This window comes from Falco biarmicus, chromosome 5 (assembly GCF_023638135.1).
Source record: "Falco biarmicus isolate bFalBia1 chromosome 5, bFalBia1.pri, whole genome shotgun sequence".
Classification (NCBI taxonomy): domain Eukaryota; kingdom Metazoa; phylum Chordata; class Aves; order Falconiformes; family Falconidae; genus Falco; species Falco biarmicus.
In genome coordinates this window covers 74,041,021-74,067,174 of record NC_079292.1, presented here as the reverse complement: position 1 = coordinate 74,067,174, position 26,154 = coordinate 74,041,021, and the positions used below count along the sequence as shown (strand labels likewise).

Here is a 26,154-nt window from a genome sequence, read left to right as displayed (position 1 = left end):
TAGCACACCAGTATATTTCAAGACAAGAACTGTCATCTCAACTTTTTCATGACTCATTCCTCAGGGGATGAATGACAGACGTCACCATGAGAAATGTCCCAGCATCCCTGTGTGTTCACGGATTCAAAACAAGGAACAAAAGCTAATCTTCATGGTTTGCCTGAGCCACTGGGCAATCTTTCCTTTCCTGAGATGACTTAGGCATAACAGCATCTCCATCAATAATACACATTAACCCCTGTGAAATTCACACAATGTTTGATATGATGGTCTCTGTGCTACCATTTTATGTGGCTTTACCTTACCTGCTATATTTGCCTTGTTTGTACAGGCTGTCAGGTGTTTGGGATGGGGAATGTCAAAATTTTCTTTAGCACTTACTGTGAGAGTCCACTCTCAGCTGGGGTCTGGGGAACCACTACAGCCAATATAAATATATGCACACTGATGGTAATGAACAGTCCATCAGCAACTAGAAGCTCCAATTAAGACTTAAGAACCCTTTCTGTTATAGGTACAAATCAGATACACAGTGGGGAAGTTTTCCTCTTCAAAACTACACCAGCAAGGCACTTTCAACACGTATTTGGTTATTAGCATGTGAATACTTATAACCAGAGTCATCTGTTTAAAGTTAAGCACTACAATAAGAGTTTAATGGATAGAGGTCAAAAGCAGAGAGAAAACAGACAAACGGGCAGTGCCCTGAAGCTCCCCTGACCTCCAAATAAAAAGTGGAGAGAATAAACATGGCGGGCAGGAGAAGCAGCAATTGTTGCTGCTGTGTGAATAGAGAGGAATTCAGGTAAAGCCAAATAGCAGTCAGATGCCTGAGACAGCAGGTAATGTAGTAACAAAGGCTTTCCCCCCTCAGTCACAGTATCTGCTTCAAAGACTCATGCTATGTATGATTTGTGCTGTTGCAGTACATGTGTAATGTGTAACACTGAATGATGGAGATCTCTGCCTGCAGGTGCTAACAGAGCTTCTGAGATGCAACGTGACAAGGGACAACATGCAGAAACATGGATGTGGATGTAAAAAAACAGGGGGGCTTCAATATGTCTAGTCTAAAAAGTCTTGTTAGTGGTGCTTATTTGTTTTGCTCTTGTTTTTTAGTTAACTGTATACGCTGATAAAAGAACAAAGGTCAGACTGGAGGGCACAAAGAAACGGTAACCCAAACCATCAAGTTTGAAAGAGGAAAATTAGGATTCATTACAGGAGTATTCCACATGGAGTTGTGCAAAAGGTAGAGAGACACTGCTAATGTGAGTTTAGAGTACGTAAGCCCTGTAGCAAGCACTTAAGATTTACTGCTCTGAGTCTTCCACAAGCCTGGACGTTGTCCTGTGGTTGCCTGTACAAACTCCTCCCTTCACTAGTGCACAATCCTAGCCTTTTCACATAATTAAAAGTAGCCCACTTCTGCTCTTTTAGGTGTGATCAGGCACCAAATTAATTCTTACTTCTTTTCCACTCTTTCTATTCTTTTCAGACTTTCTCCTCTTTTAAATTTTGAATCCTTTTATTTCTTTTATTTACTTTCATCATTGCTTGTTCCTTATTTTTCTGTACTTCTTAACCACCATTTATCCATCACTTTCTGTTTAGTCTCCTGCTTTCCCTGTCATCCATTCATTCATCCATTCTCTCTTTGCCTCTTCCTCAAATTTATTTATTATTCTACATGTTACCCCCAGCAATCAGAGCCAAACAGATCCAAATCATCTACAGATAAAAGTAATCAAAACCAATCCAGCCACAGATCAGTCACAGATTCAAGTGCGTGTTATTTATCAGTTGAAGTTCATATCCATTCATTCTTTCAAAAGAAGACTAAATCCAGCAGGAGAAAGGAACAAGGGTCTGTGTGAACCAAAGAAGAAATGTAGCAGGCAGTTCAAGGAAAACCAAGCAAGCTTTATGTACCAATTAATATATCAGAAGGGCAACAGTAGTTTAAGAAATAGGATACATGGCTAGGGAACAGCTCAAACATAATCAGACTCTAGTGATGACAGAGCAGACCTAGGGAAAGCTTTTCCTTTTCTTTTGCTCCTTATTGAAAAAAATGACAAAACAAATTGAGGCAACTATGGGAAAAACACAAAAGAAAGTCAAATGGCTATTGAGCAGGAAACGTTCAAGCTTGCTGCTAATCTATAGATTAGATATAAGAGAGTATGTCTAGTCCACAAAGAAAGGTAAAAATAACATAGTCGGTTTGGACACTTGGCAGTCCTGAACCAACTGGAGACCATTGACAGGCCATACAGGGACTGGCCTGTTGAGGATTGAGCCTCCTAGAAATTTCTGTGAGACTTTGGGGAAGACTTTTCAAACAGAATCCTTACCCTGAAAAGAGAGGGAAATCTCTAACTCAAACATAGCTCTCAACCTTCTGTTGAGGTCCAAAGAGTGGCTCACAAGAACTAAACTATACAAAATACATGCACAACATGGTGTCCAATAATCCATACGTTACACCTGTTCAGCAGTCCCCGAGAAATGTGTTGGAAGCCTTTTTGTTCCTCCTTTCTATACTGCCACCAGCCACCTTTGTGACAATGCATGCAAAGCAGACAACTAAATAAGCGTGGGGAATTAATTTCCTGATGCAACAGTCCAGGAGAAAGCCATATTTTAAAGTGATAAATGGAATACATGGAATTTCAGATGCATGCCCTATTCTCAGTTCAGGGACAGCTATACCTCGAGAGAGTGAAGCACACAGTATAGCGTGGACTAATCTGGAAAGAGGGGTGGAAGAAAACCTATAAAGCCTTCATTCATGCTTCATACAAACGTCTGTCCTCCTGTTATCAGATTCAACATCTCACCTCTATTCCATTCATTTTAAGAATTAAAAACAAACATTAAATAAAATTTTATAAGAGGTTCCTTGTCAGAGGACCCTCTTAAAAAGTCCCTTCCTGCAACACAAATGAACTATTCTACTGAAAAGCAACATCAAGCCCAGCTTTAAAGTGAAAAACATGTAGCTTTTGAAATTGCAAGGGTCTGACTCCTATTTAACTAGTAAGATTGCTCCCATGTTCCTCCCTCCCTTTCAAAAAATGGATAGAAATATACAACACACAGCACATTTCTTAGACTGTTAATATTTTTGAACTTTGACATTATTGAATTTGTCTGTTCATATTTAGTTGTTTTAGGACACGATGGCCTTTAGCTTATACCCTAGGAAAGGGCAATGGTATGATGAAATGCTGTGAATCAAGATGGCTAAATGAAAACAATTTATGCATTCATTTCGTAAACAAACTGAACTCCAACAAAAAAAGCCCCAAACATTTCTACCCCTGCTTCCTCAACAGAGTTTCAGATTTTGGAACACTGTATGAATTGGTCTCTGTTGAAACATTCTACCATCATCTAAAATGTACCCTTACACTTTTCACAGTAATGAAACCAAGACCTCAAAAAGTGCAATGAAAATTATGTTATTCTGTATCACTGCAGTAATACACTGTTCTTGAGCCTCTTAATTTGTACCCCAAATAGAGACTTCTGAAGCCACTTCCACTACCTTCAGCTAATCTAAAGGCTCAGTCTCAAATTCTAGCAATCAAGGTCATTTTGCTGCCCTACAACTCATACAGGACTATTAATCTATAGGGTCTTGACTGGTTTATTGTGACCAAGGCATTCAGCTGAAATCAGTGAAGCACTACTGCTTTAGATAATTTCATTTCTCCTATACATAATAAATGAAATAAGGATAATAATCCAAATTTAATAAGATAGATAATACTTCTTCAAGAAGGCAGATTTGGCTTCTGAAAAGCAATTAAAAAGTAACATCTATTGTTTATTTATAACTAAATGACGATGTTTCAGCTCCCCTGCCCATGTGCAATATTGCATGTCTTGTTAATGTTTTCTTATTAACCTCTTATGGAAATCTGTGTGGAAGCAAAACCATCAGAATAAAAGCACAATGTGATACACATTAAAATGAGCAGGAGGTGTAGTTATTTTTTTTAATCTTGCCCCTCTGATCTTAAGCTATTAAACAAAAATTCCCCCTTCTCCCTAGGTCACCATCTAAACCATTTATAATTCTTCCAATATATTAAGCAGAAGTATTCCGCTGAACTCTCCAAGTGGACTAGCTCTAACAGCTCTTGGCTTGATGACTGTAGCACATCAATAGCAAAGCCTTAAGGTTAGACCGGCTTTGAAAACTTTCCCCTTGGGCATTGCTGTTACATGTTACCAATGCTCATGACTGCTTTGAGGGTACATTAAAAATGAATTCTTGTTCTATTAATACAGAAAATGAGAATGAGATTTAATAGCAATTTTAGAAATTGCTTAAACAAAGTGTTAGCAATTACATAGGCAGAGATAGTTGATTCAAGCACCTATAGACATTTGGATTACAGTATTATCTCTTATTAAAATATTTTTATTAGTGAACAGTAGAGATTAAGAGCTGTTATTAAAAAAAAACCATAGAAAGACAGAGACAGGTGGTACTGGAAACTGAATAAGTCACTGCAATAAATTCGTTTCTGATATAAAGTAGTTTTTCAGTGGAGTTACCACAGTGATGAATTTAAAAACCACTGTGCTTAAATGTTTGAACTGTTGACTGATCCAACAATTCAGTTTCTTTGTCATTCTGAGACCCATCATTAAAAATATACACATGAATGGCCCTGTTCTTTGATTCTTGCATAATCTCAGGGAAGAAATGGTATAAATTGAGATTCTCTCATTCAGAACACATGAATTTCATTTTCTTTACCTCAAAATTTATGCTTATATAAGGCATGCAAAGTGATTACAGCAGAAAGAATTAATTTTGGATTGTTCAGGTTTCCTTTTCTATTTTTCAAAAAAGACACAAGGAATTAGAAAGAAAAAGGAATTAACTTAAACATTTGATGCCCTACTGTAAGATAGGCTTTTAAAGGTAGTGGCATCACAGATAAAATTTAACCATAGGAATTAGAATTAAAGCCGCACTTATTAGTAATTGGTAGCCATACATTCTAGATCTTCTATGAAAAAAGTTCTTCATTACATACAGAAAGGTACAAATGCCAGACTTTCATCTTTTCTGTGTTTGAGTTCCCTTCAAAGATTTTTAGTCAAACATTTTAAAGGGACATACTAATTTGTACATTCAAACCTTGAGCAAAGGTTTTAAAGTGCCATTTGGTTGCACCAACTGGGAGATTTTCAGAAAACAAAGATAATATGTGAACACAAACTCAATAAGCATCTTTAAAAGCTTGCCCGAAAAAACCCCACTGCAAGGTGAATTTTATTCAGCTTCAGTGCTTGAGTTTGTTAGCTTCCACTTTGGGCCAATTTCAGGTAAGAACAATAGAGCTTGACATTCTGAGATGCACTTAAAGAGTATTTTATTTTGGTTTTATTTTATTTTCCTTTGTTGTTTAGAACTCTGGACAGAGTTGAATAATTGTTACTGTTCTACCTACCGTATGTCTTTACCACACCCATTGCCTAAAAGAAACAACCCTGGCTCCCAGTGCTGAGGTATGCATATGTCCCACAGAGACTCCTGGCAGGGGACCTTGCCTGAACTAGTGTTTCCTTTATTCACCAAGCAAAAAAATTTAAAAAAAAGCAAGCTGGATGAATTCGCCCCAAAATTATGGACCACACAGAAACTAGAGAAGATACAGTAAATACTGAATAGCTACACTGTTCTTTCCTGTGCCCACAGAAACCAGCTAACTTCCTTTGAAAACTCCCATCCTATCTTTGCTCTGTATTTAGCCTAAGGGAGGAAAACAGGTAAGTAAATCATGAATCAAGGAACAATAATAAATATTTGAAAGTTAAGACTGGGCAAATTAATAGATAAATAATATGCTGCTTTTAATCAGAGAGCATTGGTAAGACTTGGAGAAACTGCCTAGAGAAATGGTGTATTTTGACTCTTGATGCTTCAGTCAAGATCAGATGTGTTTCTGGAAGATGAACTTTAAACAAAAAGAGTTTATTATGCCAAATAATATTTTACCCCTTGTTTCGTCAGACTAGACAATCTAATAGTCTCTCTAGCCTTAAAAAAACCTGAGACTTAGAAAGAAACATTAAGAAAAACAAGCTCTCATTAGAAAAACTGTAAAGCATTCACAAACAGAACAAGGCTTCATTTATACACTTCTTGCATGCAAGTTACAAGCACAGCCTTGTAACCACCATCCCTCTCATATTAGAAAAACATCACTTTTAGAATCGGTAACCACAAGTCTCCATAAAGTACGATTCTGGTAGCTGATCTTTAGGGTTCCAGGCCAGCAGGCCTTATTCCTGAGAATAATCTCACTGTAGTCAACAGGACCACTTTGCCCGTGCCAGGCTGAATGCACTAGTTCTTTTCTCATTTGGAACTTCCATGGTACGACCAACCAGGGATCCTTGGCATCCACAAACAAGGCTGGAGTCCAGGGCACTGAAAAACTGAATGAGCTTTAAGTCTGCATTGGAAGTAATAAAGACTTCTATCGTCACTGCAGTACATTTAAACAATGCTTTCTTTGCTTGTAAAACAGTAGACAAAGTAAAAATGCAGGTACAATTTATGGTAGCTCATGAGTTTTGTTAGAAACTAATGTCATTTTGATGGATAGGACAATAATTTTCGCTAAACTACAACTATATATGTATTTATAGTAACTTCTATGGGAAAGACAAATGCTAAGAAATTCAGTTTTCCTTGAAAAACAGTCTGTAATTCTCTTGAATAGATAAATGCTATTCACATATTAGCAAGGTGAGAATCAGCACCCATGACATCAGCTGACTGTTCCTGGTGACGCAGGAAGGCTGTAGGAAACTCCTGATTAGAGCCTAGACCTTGTGGCTCCTTTGTTCCATGCCTTAACAAGAAGACAATCCTACAGGATGTAACTGTAGGAACTTATCAATAGACACTTCCTATCAGAGGCTAATAAGATCTGTTAGTTTCTGTGATAAAGTATCATTGTAAACTGTGTGTTTAAGATTGCCTGCTCTTTACAAATGAAGAGTTTTTAACTGGAAAACTGCCCAAGTGGCCTACATATTCATACATACCATGTTCACACCATATGACAGTAATTGAAATAGAGTGACTATATGGAATGCATATTGGAGAGGAAACTTGATAATGTCTTCTGGAAAAAGCTTGTTGGATGAAATGTTGCAGATGAACAGCATCCCCTTCAAGGAAAGTAATTAATATTGTACATATTTTAAAAAATATATAATCTGGCAACAATTTATTCCTATAGTTTGTTGTGCAGCACCAGAATATAATGTATTCTTGCTGCCATTACTATTATTTATTTTTATGCCAACAGAACTTATTTTACTATGAAAAAGATAAAAATTCTTTCAAGGAAGGACATATTCTTGACAGCATGGTCCTTAAGGAGTATACAGTAAGATGGGCAGTAGTAATGTAGAAGATCAATAAACAACAGGGATGTGTAAATTAAGAAGGGGCACTTGTTTTGTGAACTTCATTCCCTTTATCACTGACTATTCTGTAATGAAGTACAGAGCCGACTATTCTCTAACGAAATGTTTGTATGAAGGTTTCACAGGCAGACTTCTGTCCCAGTACAGCTTTTCCAAATTAGAAGCTTGAAGTCAGTAAAGTGGCCCAGACATTATACTCTTGTAGGAAAAAACTCACTACTGCCTATTTGTTTACCACAAGTATGTTTCCCAAGAGCTTATTTTTTTATATATCCAGATTTTTGGCAACTAGCTTAGAGCACCTGACTCCAGTAAGTGTAATTTCCCATTTGAGAGAACAAAATTCTATGAGTGGCCATTTAACAAAATACTCATTTCATATTACATTGCTTTACTTGACTGGTACTGTATATAATCATTCATTGTTATCCATTAAGTGACTAGAGTAGTTAATAAGCAAACACTGCCAGCAGAATTACTGTAAATAAGGTTCTATATATTTCAGATTGCTGAGCTATAATTAAGGCATTTCACTATTTTATACACATCTCCTTAAGCAACTCTTTCGCCAGTTTTTATTTATAGATTTTCTGTTTGCATTTTAAGTTGTTGTATTCAACAGGGAATTAAGTCAGGAAAACTCTGTGCCTGCTTTAGGACTGATACTGAATTAATTACTTCAAATCTGAATACTCTGTTTCTCCTGAAGTTAAGTGCAGAACTCATAGTAGAAAGATTAAGGTCAACTGCATTTCTTATTTTGAGAACATGGATTTGCTCACTTGAATGCTGATATGGTATCAGATTCTTCAATCTTGCTGATTTTAAGATTCCTCGGTGACTTGTCCCTCCTCTTTTTCAGGAACAAAATAGTGAAATAGGTATTTTGCAGTACACGTGGACCACAGCACTCAGCCTGTTCTAGAAACTCTTTTGTGATAAGCTGTGGTAAGAACAGCATCCTAAAATACTGAAGTCCCTCCTTAAAGGTAGCACAAGGATGATAATCATCTACCAGAAGCAACAGTGTCATATTACCAATACCATATTACCATATATTATAGTGTGTGGGAGAGGACAAGAAATTAATTAAACAACAAAATATGTTGAAAATATTTCACTTGGATATTTTTCCCAGTACACTCCCTAAAGCTCCTCCACAGCTGTATCTTCATTTGTCAATAATGATATCAAACAGTGAAACACATTCTTTCCAGCCTGTTACTCTCTTGACATTAAGAATATTTCTGAACCTGCAGTACCATGCAATTCTATCTGTTGTCCTTGGAAGTATAAATTAACATTGTTCCATTACCTGATGTGTACAGGAGCTCAGTGACATCTACTCAGCCCATTCAAAAGCTTAATTTGCTCTTTGAACTGGGTTGTATTATGTGGTCAGAGGGTCTGGATAAAGGCACAGGAGACAGAGTGACAAAGTCGTAGTCCACCGTAAGCAACTTTCAACAGAGCTCACTTTCACTGGCTCAGAGAGCCACAGCTTCTCTGTGTAGGGTAGACAGGAAAGAATGTGACGTTTGTGCCTTAAAGGGGAACTAAGGACTGCATTTGAGCTGCTTCCCTTGTGCCAAGCCTCCCTGAAAAGAACACATAAAGGAGGAAGTAGGGGTAGAGGAAGAATATTGAAAGGGAGGGACCAGTGATGGATAGAGCATCCGAGCTGCAGAAGAAAACTTACTTATTTTGAGAGCTAAACTAAAACAAATTGATTCCTAGAATAGTTCTGAAGAGATATTTTTCCCCTTCCCTTTTTCCTGAGCAGGGAGCACTAATAAGATGTGACATGGCATCTTTATTCAGCTGCAGCAGTTATTTTATTTTTGGAGGTAGAGAAAGTAGAGCAAGGTTATTATTTTGGGGGAGGAGAATGTCAGTCCTGCAGTGCTAGCTTTCCAGTTTAAGGGTTTCTCTACTGCAGAAAACTTTCAAGCAAGTTCTATCACAGTTCAACAGTAATCCATTTACCTCTCATGTAATTCCTGTTCATGTTCATTGCCTTACATGCTCATTATGCAAGTTCTCTAGAAAGCTGACAAGTCCTACCTCATCCTACGGGATCCCATTGTGAAGTCATTGTATCAATACAGGGCATCAGTTCTCCCTCCCAGCAGCACCCTGTGACCTCTTTTCATAAGAGCAGAATACACAACAAGAACTGTGGAAAGCTCACATGTACTTTTCCTTTGGCTTTAACCTACATGGAAGCCCCTCTTCCTTTAAAACCATGTTTGTGTTTCAGATATTACTGAAGACAAAGCTCGCAGAAAATGGCAATCAAAATTACTAGACCTGTAGGGAAACTGTAATTCCAACCAAGGACATAGAAATTGGCCCAACTTTGATCTAGAACATTTTGAGCCTCACTGAATCACAGCATATCTGATTTGTGTTCCAAACCAGAAACCAGCCAAGTTCCACTCAGGTCAAACTCCTAATGTTCTCAACAGTGAGTCCTACCCACTTTAAACTCACAGAAGTGCCCAACATCAAACTAGCCCCATTGCTATATGATGGATAGCTTAGACGCTTAAAAAAAAAAAAAAGCATGTTTGTTGAACTGGGATGCTTGAGGTTGGGAGGTGACAGGCTGCAAAGAGATGTTGGAGTATGTGGAGGAGAGTGCCGTTATTCGCTAACAAAACTGCTGAGCAGAGCTGAGAGAGTAGAAAAGCACTCAATTTCATTATTTTGGAGTTTACTTTATCATATAAAAGTCCCCCTTTAACAAAATGAAGTAGTAGAAACAGCTCAATAGCTGTTCAATTTATTCTTTGATTTTACAATAAAAATGGGTGTGGTCTGTAAAACTCCCCCTCCAATAGACCCATAAAACTCCAGAGAGCCTGAAACCTCTGTGAAGCTTTGGCAAACTTCTCAGGAAATAACATAAGAAACTGTTTTCTGGTTCATCTCATTATTTCCATGCTTACACTGATGTAATGGGAAGAGTGACACTTCACATATTCCATTAGGACACGCACAGAAGTTTAATTCTTAATTCATAGAGACTTTGTTCCCCCAAAAGTGGTCTCTGAAAACATCTGAAATCCTTCAGGATGCTGTTTCTGACTCTCACTACAATGAAACCACAAACACTAAGGTCCAACGACACTGCATGGTCAGCTTACAGCCCACTCAGGAAAAGCCTTAAATCTAGCCCAAAACTCACACCAATATGCCTCTTTTGGCACATGTTGTATTTGAGGTTTAAGAAGCTGTAGGCACAATAACATGGTTGAAGATCAAAGGGAATTACATCTTTAACTTTCATGTTCCTCACATGCTATGCATCACCCAAGCACAAGAAGAGCTTATACGATGAACTTAGGAACCTTACATTCAGCTATGAGGAACATGCTGGCTGCCTCTAGTTTTAGCAATCCACATGGATAACAAAGAGCTGCTGAAGCCTCACGTTCCCCTATCAAGTGTGAGCCTTCTACTTCTTAGTATCACACTGACCAAGGGAAATGCAACCGTCCCCATATTTCTCCACTGTCACCCTTCCATCCTGACAAAAGGTGTTAAGTCCCACCTGGGCTACCCTATGCAAGTGTCCTCTCTCTCCTTTAACTCTGCAGTTTCACTTTTAAGTCTAGCTGGGGTGAATGCAGAAATACATCTCTCAACTCCTGTTTTTCAGGCAAAAAGGCTGCCATTCATTGGCAATAGGGCTGTAATCTCTAACTTCTCTTAGAAGATTCTACATAGCCACATATTCTGCAACCAATTAAGTGCACTATATTAACACTACTTAACTAGTAACAAGCTCTACAATCCATTAGTACATCAGATCCATCCATGATTACTTATTAAAGTTGATTTAAAAATTTCTTTCGAGGAACTGAGACTTTTTAAAAAAGACATAGAAACTGTAGACTCCTGAGTGAAAACTGTCCCCTTCAAGCCAATTTTAGTACAGATGTTTTTTATAACATAAAGGTGGATCTGCTGGTCCAAAACCATTAAATACTGAAATTAATGCTTAGGAGACATTTTACAATTGTTAATAATGTGGCTGAGTTATGAAAAGAGCTAATCCATATTTTCAATTGTTCATCTAGAAATTTGGATTAGGAGGGGAAAAACCCAGCAATTTTTATGTTTTAGAAAGCAGTACCGAAACAGTAAACTCTTTTCAATTCAAAACAACAGCCAAAATTGATGTAAAATCAAATTTTAAATTGCTTCTGGCTGAGTAGTTGTCTGTAAAGCCGAAGGGGTGGGAGTACCAAAGAGTTTGCAATGGAAATACCGAGAAGCTCTCAACTGTAGTCACACTAACAAGAACTGCTATCGTGAAGTAATAACATTATCCAGAAATCTTTGTTCATTACCTCATTCGTAATGCCATCTCATTTCACTTGAGTTACTTGGGTCTGATGATGGGGTTAACGAGTGAGGAGGTGTTTGAGTGGGTGTGAATTAGGGGCGCTGCTAAAAGAGAAGCTATTTTAACAGTTCTATGTTTAATATAATCTGAAGCTCTGTAATCTTTTTTCAGGTAAAACACTCACACATTCCAAGGCTAACACTGACTTTGGCAGAACACAGATAATACCTAGACATATTCACATTACATGGAGTATTACAGAGGGACTCATGCGTCTATTCCTTTTCTACTTCTGTCATTCTACCCACAAGTCTAACACAGCAGGAATGCTAATGCTTTGATTTCCTGCGTTCAGAAGTGTTCCTCAAAAATTTGGATTTTTACAGCAACCATGACAGAAAACATTGCTGATAGCTTCTCTCCCCCCATCCCTGTACTCCACAAGCCATCTTCACATACTGCACAGCAATCCATTACAATATGTTCTAACATCTGCCTCCTCATATGATGTACGACCTATTTGATTGACCCTTTTTATGCTGTTCCAAGACTGGCTGTTCATTACAGTGGGAGGGTGAACAGTACGCATTGCTTCTTCAGTTAGCAACTGGTAAATATATTTCCATTTCAGGAAAAACTGGGAATGTCAAGCAGGGATCCTCACTTCCCTCCGTATAACAACGATCCACTCCATACAGTGCCCCCCTTTATCGCTAATTACATGTCACATTTCAGTCCAGAATAGGGAAGGTCTCTTGTGGGCCCTCCCATCTATCGCTAATATATTAAACATTTCTGCCAATTAAATTTTTCCATGACAAGTATTAACATTACCCAATGTTTGTGACTCCAGCGTGGGAAGCATGAATAATGCAAGAAACAGTACAGTCCTCCATTACGCAGGGACACATCTTGTTTTTGCCAAAGTCAGCAACTGTAAAATATCTCTCAACTTCTCCAGTTAATATGGCATAATACAGGCTTTTGGTCAATGTAATCATATTCATTACAATAAAAGGAGCATCTAAGGTAACATAAAACCACTTCCCAATATCACAGGCACTAAATACAATCCTTATTCTCACCATCTAGCTGTCCATCATTTATTTAACAATATTAACATACTTGAGGATTGCTGTCGATTCTCCAAAGTCATCTGGCATGCAATGGAATGAATATGGCTATGAAAACATAGGGAAGAAATGCACTGACCATCACAATGGGATATCTCCTCTTCCCAAGGACACAAAACTCACTTGATACAAGGAAGCTACACATATCTGACTGTTAAAGTTGTCTGCACTGACTACAACTCGGTGTCTTTCACAAATTCCAACCACTACAGAAATATGAAGTCAGCTGGCCTTGAGGCATCATGACCCACAAGCAATGACAGAAACATCCTGACTTTATTTTCCCCTGTTAACTTGCTTACTAACCGGAATTGCCTAGGCAAATGAAAAAGGAATTGGAATCACAGTAGAAAAGTGACATGAAGTGGGAGCTGAGTGGGGAATCCACCTGACTACATCTGAGCTAATCACCCTCAGCTCCCTTTATGAAAACTAGAATGGAACCTGCAACATTAGGCCAGATGAAATATACAATTTAGACATCCAGGGCTGAAGATGATTCTCATCATACCATCCTGAGTAGAAACCAGGAAAAAACCCTAGCTTTTCTGTGCTTAGCATATCTATATCATCTTCTAAATTTCGTGTTAGCAGCTGAGTTTTTTAAAATGAAATTTATCTGTCCTCTCTGAAGTTCATGAAAAATACACATTTCCTTTTTCCTTGTTATGCAGGTACGATCAAAAGTGACTTTGTCTTCCCCAAAGCTGTACAGCTGGTAAGGCACATAGCTACATTTTCAGCACAGAACATGTGGGAAAGGGCATAGAACTCCCCCAAAGCTGCCTGCAGATTACTTTGGATTTCTGTAGAGAACATATATGTTAACATAAAGTAGAGAGTGAACCCAAGGAAAACTGAAGACAAACACTGACAGCTGGCCAATCTTGCCCTTCTTTGCTGTGTTTGCCTCAAATATAGTATGTTTGTAAGAATGTGTGAAATACTTCTGAAAATAACAGTTATACTCCATTTAGTTTTAGCAAGCAAAGGAACATGCAATTTACAGTCCTCTTCAGAAGGATGTGATTTACTAAAATTCATGGAGAGACATCAGCAAATTCCCAGGAGGAGCTAGATACCTAACTTCTTCAAGATCCTACAGATTTTGGAACATGAGTGTTTCATTCTGATTTTTTTCCTCATATGTCCAAAGTTAAACTGATTCCATATAATATTTTATTATTATTATTATTTTATCTTCAGTTTGATATTCCAAAAAGAATCAGACCAATACTTACACCACACATGGTACATGTCCTCCAACAGTGGGGTGTTACCACATTTCAGAGGGACACTGACCACCAACAACAATTGCTTTTTCCAAAGACAGGATGTAGAAGAGACAATCTTTGCCACCTACATCCCAGCAGTGACTGGCAGACAGCCTCTCTCATCCTTCTCTTAGGGAAATTCCAGGAGGAGCTTCACACCATTAGGATACAATGGACATATGCTGCAGGGCTTATCCCCAATTAAGACCAGTTATGTTAAGTTAGATCTTTGTCCTTCAGATATACTGCTGTTATGCAACTCTGAGCCCTGTCCCCAATATTTAATACCCTGCAAGCATAAGAAGGATCCACTGGATCTTCCCATTGCAGAAGAACTATGACTGGAAGACAACAGTCATCCTGAAAGGCCTTTTGCTTTAATTTACTGTGTAGCAGGATTATACCAATTTTAATGAGCTTAGGATAAGTAACGTCCTAGAGGTTGTACACAGATTTTCTCATAAGATTGAAAAATATCTTACCTTCCAGTATTATTTATAATTAGTGTCACTGTCCAAATTGTTTCCCTTAGAATCATCGTTCTTATAGGTGACACCTATCAGTGTCATCACTGACAGCTTTTTAGACTTTTGACCCTCCTTGAAAGTAAAGCATTGTATAAACTGCAAATTGTTTTGACTAACAAGACTGGTAACAAATATGAACGGTTCAGGGACAGTGTAACGTGTACTAGCAGGGTTACATGGCATTTGCAGACAAGGGGGGAATCACTTGTTTTAGACATCCACAGAGTTAACTGTAACCTCTTTAAATTGAATTGCCATTTCTGCAGCAGCAGAAACAAGCAACCCCAAAGATGGTATCTATTCTCATTGGCCTAGAGGAAATCTAAGAAGTTGTCAGTGGTATTATCCTTCCTCCCTCTTCTCCCTCTCCTCCCTGCTTGTCTTCCATATTCCGATGGCTGTTTATGAGCTCAGCTGTCATTCTTTGCACCAGGGAAAGATAGATGGGACACACCAACCCCAACCTAAGTGACCTTTGGATGTGACAAGATTTTTAGGTCAGTCTCGCTAAATGGAAGCCTTGGTGTATCGAGGCTTGCCTCAGGGTGAAATTTCCAGTGAATTTATTATCTCCCAATGCCCTTTGGACTGCTTCCCACCATCAAACACCATGGCAGCACTCGGAACAGGAAGAAATACATTAACTGGAATCTGATCGTTTTAAAAGGTTACAGCTGCCCAAATATAATTTAATTTCATACTTGCCCTTTGAGGGTTTGGTGTATATTTTCATTTTATGACTGCAAATGATAAAGCTCTTAAGATTCCAGGCAATAAAAAGGAAAAGGGGGGAGAAAGTATTTTAAGGGTTAGAAGTCTATTCAGCTCATAGTCAATGAGCGAAGTGACAAATCAGCTTTTTTTTTAATCTAACATTTCCTTGGTTTTTTGATATTCGTTTCTTTCTACACTTGATGGTGAACAATACCTTTTAGTGAAATCAAACCTGTAATGCCACCCAGTATGACACGAAAGAAACATTTGATGTGCAAGCACCTACCTATTCTACATCCATTACGGACCTGACTCAGGGCAGCAATTAATGTGAAGTGAAATGAAGTTATCTGAATGAACTGATGCAAAAAATAAATTAAAAAAATAATCAGACTTAAGTAAATGCTTAAATCTAAGCATAATACTTGGAGTTTTAACTGGGTAGACCATGGATCATTTTAGAATCTCTTCTCTGTCTTCCACCTGAGCTCAGGTCATGTATACAAGTTCATCTACCCATGCCCACACAGTATAATAAAAATCAGGCTACACAACACTGCTTTTGGGACAGCATTCAGTTTGCTTAGAGTCCAACACCTGTGCAATAATGAAATTCTAACACACGAGTATATGGGATATGACATCCTAGTGCACAACACAAAGTGCTGGGAAATTAAGCTCACTCTCTTTTTTCCCCACTTAAAGTGAAAGCAAGCACCATGCACTAAAACACAATGAAAACTGAGTTACTGAATGAACGCTACCTCACCATCAAATGTTCTGACATAATTTTGATGACTGTTTCCTTTCCACAAAATGAATCATGGGAAAAATGAAACAGCTGTGGAAAGGAGGAAGGATTAAGTGTGCATGTTGCATATCTTATTTTCAAAGGCACCATAAGAAATTAATTATTGCTGGGTTCCCAAATCCCTTGAGGCCTCTTTAAAAATCTTACCCAAACATACATTGATACATACCATCTGAATTACTTTTGCCACCAGTGTATCAGACCCGCATATAGCAAGAAGCAAGGCTGCCATGATTACAGCAATGGGATGAGTAGGGTTGATTGGCCTAAAAGGAGCTATATTCCAAGGCAGCACAGCAGGAGAGTAAGTTAAACATATGCTATACGTACATGACATACTGCTTACCCTAAACATCAATAAGCCCGGAGTAAATATTGTAAAGTAAATATCGGAATGTTGAACAAATACCAATGTAGAACTACTGTGGAGAAAGTAAGAGATAATTAAGGACAGTTTAACCTACTACAAAATGTAGCACACCTATTAGTGCTTATATTGTGAATTTTCTAATTTTCAGAAGTTCAGAGTTTAATGGTTAAATCAACACCAGAGATAAAATAGGACTTCAGCCATGTTCTTTTGCCAAATCCAGCTAGATCCATTTGGTTCCCTTAATGAAATAAATATGCTGCTGTATTCTATGGTAATGGCCCCAAACACTTTAATAACACTATCACAAGCCATAATGTTTTGGTGCATTAACAGAGAACACGCTGTTATAATTTGTAAAGAGTGTTTTGAGCCATGAAAGGGAAAAGAAAAATTAGGAAAAGAAAAAGAAAAGGCGTTGTTGCCAGATGCCATCTTCACACTCCAGTGTGGAGAGAAGTGTAACCTGCAGAGTGGACACTTCACCTTCAGAAGGGCAGAGAGCCACTGGCCTCGCTGCCCGGGTGTGCTGGGGGACAGCTGGCCTCCACCAGCACAGCTGGCCTCCACCAGCACAGCACCCATGGGGAGGCACAGAGGGACGCTGCTTTTTGGGCCCCTGCGTGACTCAGGTGGGAGGACGGGTACCACCCCTCATGCCACCCTATGTCACTGAGGGACTAACCTCATTCCCTTGCACATGAACTGGCAGTCCCAGGTCCCTTTGGGACAAACAAATACTGTACCTATAGGAGGGAGCTGATAAAAGCCACCCCACAGCAGCTGCTAAAGACAATTTGAATCCCTCAATATGTCGCAAATACATTGCCCCTGTCCGCTGCCACTGGTGCAGCATGTGGCACAGCTGTGGTTACCTAACCACAGTACAGCTCACAATACAGCTAGAAGATTCTGCTGTAGTGCAGATTTTAGAGAGAGCAATCACTCTAAACAGCAAGACACAGAGGTGCAGATATCACTGGAAAAAGTTTTCAAAAATCTCAGTTTCTACTACCATGAGAGCATTTGAAACTTTCTTACTCCTTCTCTGTTGTAACAATAATCATATTTCAAAGCTTCTCTGAGCTTAAAACCACACTGACTTAAAATGTTTTTCTGTCTTGTATACATGCATTTTATTTTGCTTTTTAGTTTGGTTTGTACAATTGTGCACTAAGGAAAGACATTTCACACAGTTGCCCGCTGACAGCCCTGCTGTCTGTAATTCTAGAGTTTGTCAGTCTCTGAGATAGGTGACTTACCAAATTTGGAGTGTATTTCTGGTCCAGTAAATTATCTGTGATATGACCAGTCTCTATGGCTAAGGGGTTAAGGAATGTAAATCCACTTGTCTGCAATACTTTCTCCTTAGCTACCTATCTAATGAGTGGACAGGAACAGGAACAGACCACTGGTAAAATGGCACACAAATATGGCAGTTATGCAAAGTGAAAGGGATACTTGGAAACTAGTCTAGGCATTAGACCTGAACTCAAGAAAGCAGCAGAGCTCATGCAGGCTACAAACTTAAAAGCTAGTCTTGAGGACCACTAGGAGCTAAAGGTTCTGTGGCCTCCACATTTTCTTGTTCAGATTATCTTACAAAAGCCACTAAAAACCATTAAGAACCTCTGAAAGGAGAAAAGGAATTTGAGGAAACTGAGCCTAGGTATTGGGGGAGAACTGCACTCTTGACTTAACCTCAAGTGGCTTATGCTATCCAGGCACAACAGTATAATTAAGTTTAACACTCTCAAAGTTACATCTCCAGATACTATGGTATCTTCTGGTGAGCTAAGTTCAATCAATGACTTTGGAAAGAAAACAAACAGAACAAACATCCTGACCTCAGTAGTTTGTTGTCTAATGTTTAGACCTACAGCCTACAGTAAGTAAATATTTCACAGTTTCAAACTGTGCCGAATATTAGCCTCCATTCACAAAAGGTGCTCGCATATCCTGGTTGCTAACAGTCAACCCTGGCAAGAAATCAGACATGAGAAAGACAGGATGAGAGTAAGAGCACAACAACTTTTTTAACGGCTTGCACTGCCCTTGCCATATGCAATTTATATCACTAGCCAGTGATATTCTCCCCGTGCACACTTTTAATATGCCATTTGTTTATTTCTATCCCATTCTGCCTTGTCAATGGGAAATGACCTGCAACTTTGGAGGAAGAATGGTCATAAACAAGGCTGTAGTAAGAAATAAGACATAAATCAAAATTCTTACACGTTCATATATCACAACAATCTGCATCTAACAACAAACCATGTCATGTGACCTAGGTACAACAAAGCTAGCAAGATTTCAAGGGAGATTTTCTTGTGTTAACTTTTGGGATGCATAAAATGTAGTTATTTGATTTGCGGACCTAAAGGAGCAAGTGAGTGTCAGTAAGTAGTCAGTTTTGTGTAAGTCAGCTTTTCTCAGTGGTGTTATTTGTAGCATTGTTCCGCAAGCTCCGAAGAGCGTGCATGTTAGTGATTTGCAGTTTTCCTATGTGTTTGTCTGTCACAACGTTCTGCTGAGGCACTGTAAATATACACTATTGGCAGAGCTCAGCATGAAGACAATGAATTCCAAAAATATCCAGAAAAATTCACTAGTCTGACTGCAGCTTTCATGTTTTATAGGAGACCCATAACCCCCCATTTTGTGGTTTCAGTGCGAGTGCCCCCACAGCCAGCCAAGCCCCACTCAGTGTGGTTTCTCGTGTGCCCCCCCCTCCGCAGACCATTTGCTCAGGATTATACAATCTTATTTGCATGATTATATAATCTTCTTTTCAGCAACATCCCTCTGAAAAGAGCAAACAACATAATAGGAAAACCAGTAGTGCAAGCCAACTATTTCAAAACCCAGTGTCTGGAATGCACAAAGGGCACAAAGTAGGAAAAAAAAATAAAAATGGTTTTTTGGTTTTGTTACTAGATTTTTCATACAGACCTTTCCAAGGAGAATTAATTCCAAATGAATGCAAGCCACGAAACATCGTATTCTGTAAAACACAAACACTTCACAGGTTTGCTCTGCTGCCAGCGCAGGCAGGGAGGCATACTTTGTTATCTCAAGGTGTACGTACAAAGGTGGCTATTGACTTCTTTCTCAATGGAAGCGACTTTGGGGCAGCATATGACAATTCTCAGATGTGTTTACCCCCCTGGTTTATGACTCTGGCAGACAGGTGTTGCCACTGCTGCTATTCTGACACTGGTTTTGTCTTGCAGCTGGTAGAACTCCTAACATCGACACCACCAGCCAAGCATCCGAAGTCCCAGTTATATGGCACACAAGAATAAACAAAGTCTTAGCTGATATATATGCCCCCACTCCTCGAGTTTTCCCTTCTTTCATACACTTGAGACTGTGTCCGAGACAGGATGTTGTGTAAGTGAAAACTGTCATGTTCCAATCTGCAAACAGGCTCTTCTGCTGGCTGCTAAAACTACTTATGATGTCAGTTACTTCAGCAATATTCATCTAAAATTAATGCCTTATAAATAATCAAGGAGTAATCTGCTTCCGTCTGTCAGGCTAACCCCAAAAAGAAAGAAGTGTAACATTTTTGTGAGAGAAAAGAAATTAAGGATGACCTGACCTCACAAGTATGCTTGCCAGACAGTTACACACTCTTTCTTGCGTGACCTATTTTTCCCTGGTCACACCACAGAGACGTTTCAAACAAACGGCCAGTAATTTAGACTGCTTGAAACACAGAGGGTTGCCACCCAAACAAGACAGTTGAGCATCCTAATGGCTCTGTCAGGTTTCCAAAAGTTTTTTGTGACTTGTTATCTCTTTTCAAGTTGAAATAGAGCTCTATTTCTTTAGTCCATAAAGGACAATGTCAAATGTCACGCTCTCCCAGACATTAGCATACTGGGTATGGATCATAGCCTAATATTTTGTTGCGTATCACAGTGTGTGAATGGCCCGTGTAAAGAAGTATACTGAGTACATACATCTGGTGTACTTGGTATTGTAGTTCTAACACAAACTAACATAAGGAATAACTTATAGCTAAAGAAACTGTTTATAGCTTAAGTAAACCTTCCTATAGCCTAAGTTCCAATGCTGGAATACTTTCAACCTGCCTCTGAAATACACTCAAAACTACTGTCTATTAAATTCCCATGAGATCTAGAGAACATCTGTTTCTAATTACCAGAATCAGATTCTGTACCAGTTAGCAAGATCCCCATCACCTGTAGTATGAACTATTTAATACCTGTGATTTTCAACCTTTTTGGTTTTGAGAACTCCACAACCTTCTTAGTAGAGGCAAAGACCAATGTATCATGATATCAAAGCCTGTCTAGAGCAGGTTAACTTTTCTGAGGCACCTTTCAGACCCATTACAAGTATTAACGGCCCCCTAGCAGAAAATCACAATTATACTATTATCAGATACTTAAGGTCAAAAGAAAAAGGCACAGAAATGGTCACCTTCTGCTAATTCACTGAAGTCAAGAAGAGAAAGACAAAGGAAAATGGAAACAACACAAGAGAGGAAGTGAAAGAAAAATAGAATAAATGTGTGCATACAGAAGATGAGGCAAACGATTGGGTTTCTTCATGCTGTGGTTTATATGTAAAGAGACAACAATATGAAGCTGAAGGCCTGCAAATACAAAATAACATAGAAAAGACATTGCTTGCACTATTTCCATTGTCCAAATGTCAAATGCCTTCTGGGAACCCAGGGGGTGGGGGGAGGAGGAGTAATAGCTGTATAAGCATCTTGTAACAGGTTCTTCCTAAAGGGGATTTCATGAAAACTGCTAGGCTCTGATGCTAGCCCATATGGGCTCAGGAAAGTCAAGAGAAAACGCTGGCTGCACTTTTTCCAGGCTATTTGCATATGTTCTTTAGTATGCAGAATGTCTCTGTATATAATTGAATTGTTGTTTTTGCCTCTATTAATACATATGCAAATGAGTCACTACTGCAGCTGTGCTGTATTAATCATATGTGTGCTTCTGTCTGTCTGCCCTGCAGGCTCAGGGTCGGAGGGAGGGGGAAGAGGGAATTCAGTCTCTTTAACCTACAAGAAAACTCACTCATGCAGACAGAGGTCTGCTAGCAAACAGCAGGCCTGAGTTACAACTGGAAGGAAGATAGGCTGGTCATTTTTCAGTCTTTTTTATTTTTCATAGATATGGATGGAATCTGAAAGTTATGCAGAAAGGGCTGTTAATCTAGATAAAACGAATATGCTACCACTGCTAATTCCTTCCCCTGGAGGGCTGGGGAGGGAGTTATAATCTGACGACCCACAGAGTAGCCATGACATTGTTTTACCATGTGTATTTACTGCCTGTAAATGTCCACCGTGCCTATGTTCAGACACTCAACAGTGCTCAATAAAATACAAAGCATTTATATAGTCTGTCATAATGATTGTCTTTTGTAAATTGATTGGATTCCAATAAAATGATGTGATCAAGCTTTTAATTCAAATCTATTTCGATAGAATATATTGAGTTTACTCATAATGTTGTATAAGATTACATCAAAGACAAGTACGGGCTATTTAGTTGCCAGCTACAAAGCACATTTACCCACCATAAACAAGATTTATTTGAGATGGTATGTTCTGTGGTTCATGCTTTTACACAATCTATCACAATCTCCAGCTCTCAGCAGGTACCCGGAAAGTGAGGACTAGTTTCATACTGGTGTTGTAAGGCTTGCTTTTGAGTTAATTGGGAGGAACTTTTTCCATTTAAAAAACATCAGGATTTGTCAAAAACACTCTTGACGATCAATAGCCTATCATCCCACACCTTATTTACACAGTTTAATGAATATTTTAAAATCATCACTAAGACTTCATACTAAATAAGGAATCTTGGCAAGTTCAAATTTTTGAAGACAATTTACCCCCCTCCCCAAGATCTTCACCCTGTTTAGATGGTTGTAGCTTCAGTCACATGAAAGGTACTATGCCCCATTTTTCTAGCTGGAGAACTGGACCTTGGTCTTCAGTGATCTCATTTGCAGAACAAGTGACAAATAACTAGTGAACACCACTTTCACTTACAAAACCAGAAACAAGTAAGTGGTGGACAGAAATAGGGAATACAGAATCTGCATAATGTAGCAATTTTCAAAACTAGTTAAAAGGGCATCCAACAAAAACATATACATATTATGTTGTTTTATTACTCCTATTATTATCAGTATTTGTGATGGTCATCAGAAACAGCATAGCAGTACACCGAGCTAATGGCAGATGGACAACTGCCATCTTTTGGTTATGCTAATGAGAAATGTCACTTTTCATGTACTTAGCTGCTTTTTCTCCCAGATGCGTGTGCTCGCAGTGAAAAACTAATTCTACTTCTTTATGCTTAAGTGGACTGCATGAGTATTATAATATTGTAATTAAACTGTGCACTAACAATTCAATCCCTACAAACTGAGTCAGAGTCCTATTAATGAGAACAGGTAAAGCAGGAAAGCAAAGAGTGAAAGGATACTGACTCTCACTGTTGAAAAGCCAGCTTAGATAGTATTTATAGGTAGACACTGCCCAGCAAATAGAAGGAATAACCCTGCACTGTTAAGAAAAGGTTTGCCTTCTTGTAGGCAAAGAATTGGTTATAGTAATATCCCAAAGAGGTTATGACTGTAGATTGCAGAATAAACAAATAATGGATAAACTATTGCCATCTCTTGACTACATTCTGTAGAAACAATGGGGCATTGGACTTGTCTTCTCAATCTCAAGCAAGCTGGCTCCCCAATGCAAGGAAAGAATCAAGTTTTCAGTATTCAGATGCATCACTACAGTGTTCATACAGTTTGTCAGGGTCTTCTTTCACAGATTTGGGGCACTGTAACACTGGAAGTCCAACTGCTTAATCTGGCCAGAACTGGTTATGTCTACAAATTAGAGTAAGAAATCAGAGATATGCCCCCCCCCCCCCCCCCAAACATTAAATGTGCTTGACAATCAATGAATGAAAACATAGTGTCACCTCCTTAAGAAAGGAGAAGTTCTATCACCAGCAACGTTTCAAATTAAACTTAAGGAGGTACTTCAGAGAAATAACCTCAACTGGCAAGTGGAGAGATGTAGCTCATCCCTGCAATGGTGCAGAAGCCAAAAGGAAGCTAGTATGTAAGCAAAAAAAAAAAATTGTAGCTGACCAAGCAGGCAGTCCTCATGCTTTATTTTTGTTTCATAGGCAGCAGATGTTTAATGTAAAACTCACATGATCATTCGTACAGTCTATCTTCTGATCAGTCACTGCATACTTGTCAAATAGCTCTCTTTTCTATTTCCTTCAAGTAAAACAAACATGGAGGTCACAGATGATTTTGTGACCCTTAAGATGTCTAGAAGCAAGGTTTTCCAAAGGAAAGTTTGTAATGAATCAGATACCTAAATAACAGCAAGATGAACAACTTTGACAAAGCCCTCAAACTCCAAATGGGTTTAACTTTCCTCAAAATCTAACTACTTATGTCACTGCCTGCATGTGGCCTGAACTCTTCTAAAAATGTGGTCCCGACTACGTATGCTAAATTCCATTGAAATTCAGCCCTTGATAGGCATCTTCTCACACCACTGAAAAGAACAGGTTTGTAGTAAGAAAAAAATCTGACCCAAGTACTTAATAAAGAAAGTGCAGACTATAAAACTTGGCCAGATTATTTTTCCAGGTAAATTTGAGGTCTAAATCTGCTCATCATCTTTATACAAGAGCCAAAGAGAATCAATCAGGGTTCTTCAAAAGGCTGGCCTTCAGAACTGAGACCCAGCTAAAACGCTTTCACACTCCCATGCTGACATGAAGTTCTCTTGATCCGTATAGTGACAGGTTTGGTCATAATGTTGAACACAACCACCAATAATTATGATGTCGTGTTTCATGCTAAGATGAAGAGGGGAAAAAGCTTGAATGTGGGCACTTAAAACTTGTAGGGTGTTTTTCCAAGAGCAGATGTTCGCAGGAAGTCTGTATTACATCAGACTGCTATACTGTTTTGACAGGACACAAAATGTCCGTATAGTAATGCTACACGGGCAGCTGTCACTATACATCCAGCATTATCTTTCAATATAGTTATGGGTATATACAGCATTTGTGTTACTGCCAATTAATCAGTCGTTGTCACTATTTGGTTATCAAACAAACAATCTGGGAAATGTGAACCATTCACACTCCCAATGGTGCAGATTCCTCTCAATTTTCAGATCAAGCCATCAGGTCCTTTGTTTTCTAATGCTCAGAAAGCACTCAGGAATTATTTTTTCTCAAAAAGCAAACCATCAGATATAATTTTATACTGAATGTGCTCAGACTTCTGGAAACATTTATTTCATACTAGGTATGCCCAAGATGACTGGTATTGGAATAATCACTTCAGTTTACTTTGTCTAAAACTTGTTACATGATATCTGTGCTTACAGCTTTGAATGTTGATCTTCAAGATGGAGAAATTTAATTCCCTCATCTGCTAAATCATACAGGGAAACATCATGTTCATATAAGGCGTATAGCAGTACTTTCAATTCATTAGCTTTATTCAGTAAAACACAGTAGCAAGGCTACGCTCAGTTTTGTTCTCATTCATTTGAAACAGAGTCACCATGCCACATCACTCCTGAAGAACAAGACCATATGAAATTTATATGGGGAAAAAACAACATAAGAAACCTGCATACTAACCAAGAGGGATTTTACTGCAATAAGGGTGTATTTTAAAATGACACTTCACGTAACATTTGGAACTAAATCTTCTCATTAACAGATGAAAGCTAAAACCTTTTTTTTTCAAATGGCATTTATGTTATTAAATGTGGGTGTGAGTGAACGTGCAGGGCTGACAGACAGCCCTTTATCAGAGGGCAGGTTCAAGCATGCATCATGTTAGTCCCAGCTTCTCCAAATGGCCTCAGACATCTACTCCTTTTGCAACACCTAACAATGTAAGTTTTAGGTTCCATTCTTGAGTCATTAGTCTCTCTGTGGATACTGGAAATAAAGGCAATCACGTATGGCTAATTGTAGCGGATATCAGATGACAGAATCTGTATATCCCAGCAGGGACTCAAAGGCAGGGAGAGAAATGGAGGGCTTCAGATTACGAACCTGTCAGTGGGAATCAACAGGGCATTTCAAAATGAGATATTACCTTTTCAATGACAAAGAGTATCTTTGCCACAGGAAAACAATCAGGTGTTGGGTGTTCTTCTATAAATACAGTATGCATTTCGTTTATAGAAAGAAAATTCAATTTTGACAAACAGGGATAGAAAAAATACTTCCTGTTGATCAAACAGTACACTACTAAAGCCATACCCCGACTTAAAATTCTCTAATGAAATAAAAAAAGACATGTTTATCACTATACAAACAAACAAGAAAAATTCCTTGGCTTTGTCTTCACTCAGATAACACTGTGTACCAAATTCTGCTGGGAGCAACAAACTGAGCATTGTGTCAGGTTCTTTGATCTCCCCTGAAAACTACCGCTTTTAGT

At 38.6% G+C, this 26,154-nt stretch overlaps 1 protein-coding gene across 11 annotated transcripts in view; it reads right to left on the bottom strand.

Annotated features, from left to right (window-relative positions):
* Window positions 1–26,154, bottom strand: part of SOX5 (SRY-box transcription factor 5) — a 297,069-nt gene that overhangs the window by 62,130 nt on the left and 208,785 nt on the right. The gene's annotated exons all lie outside the window — the stretch shown is intronic.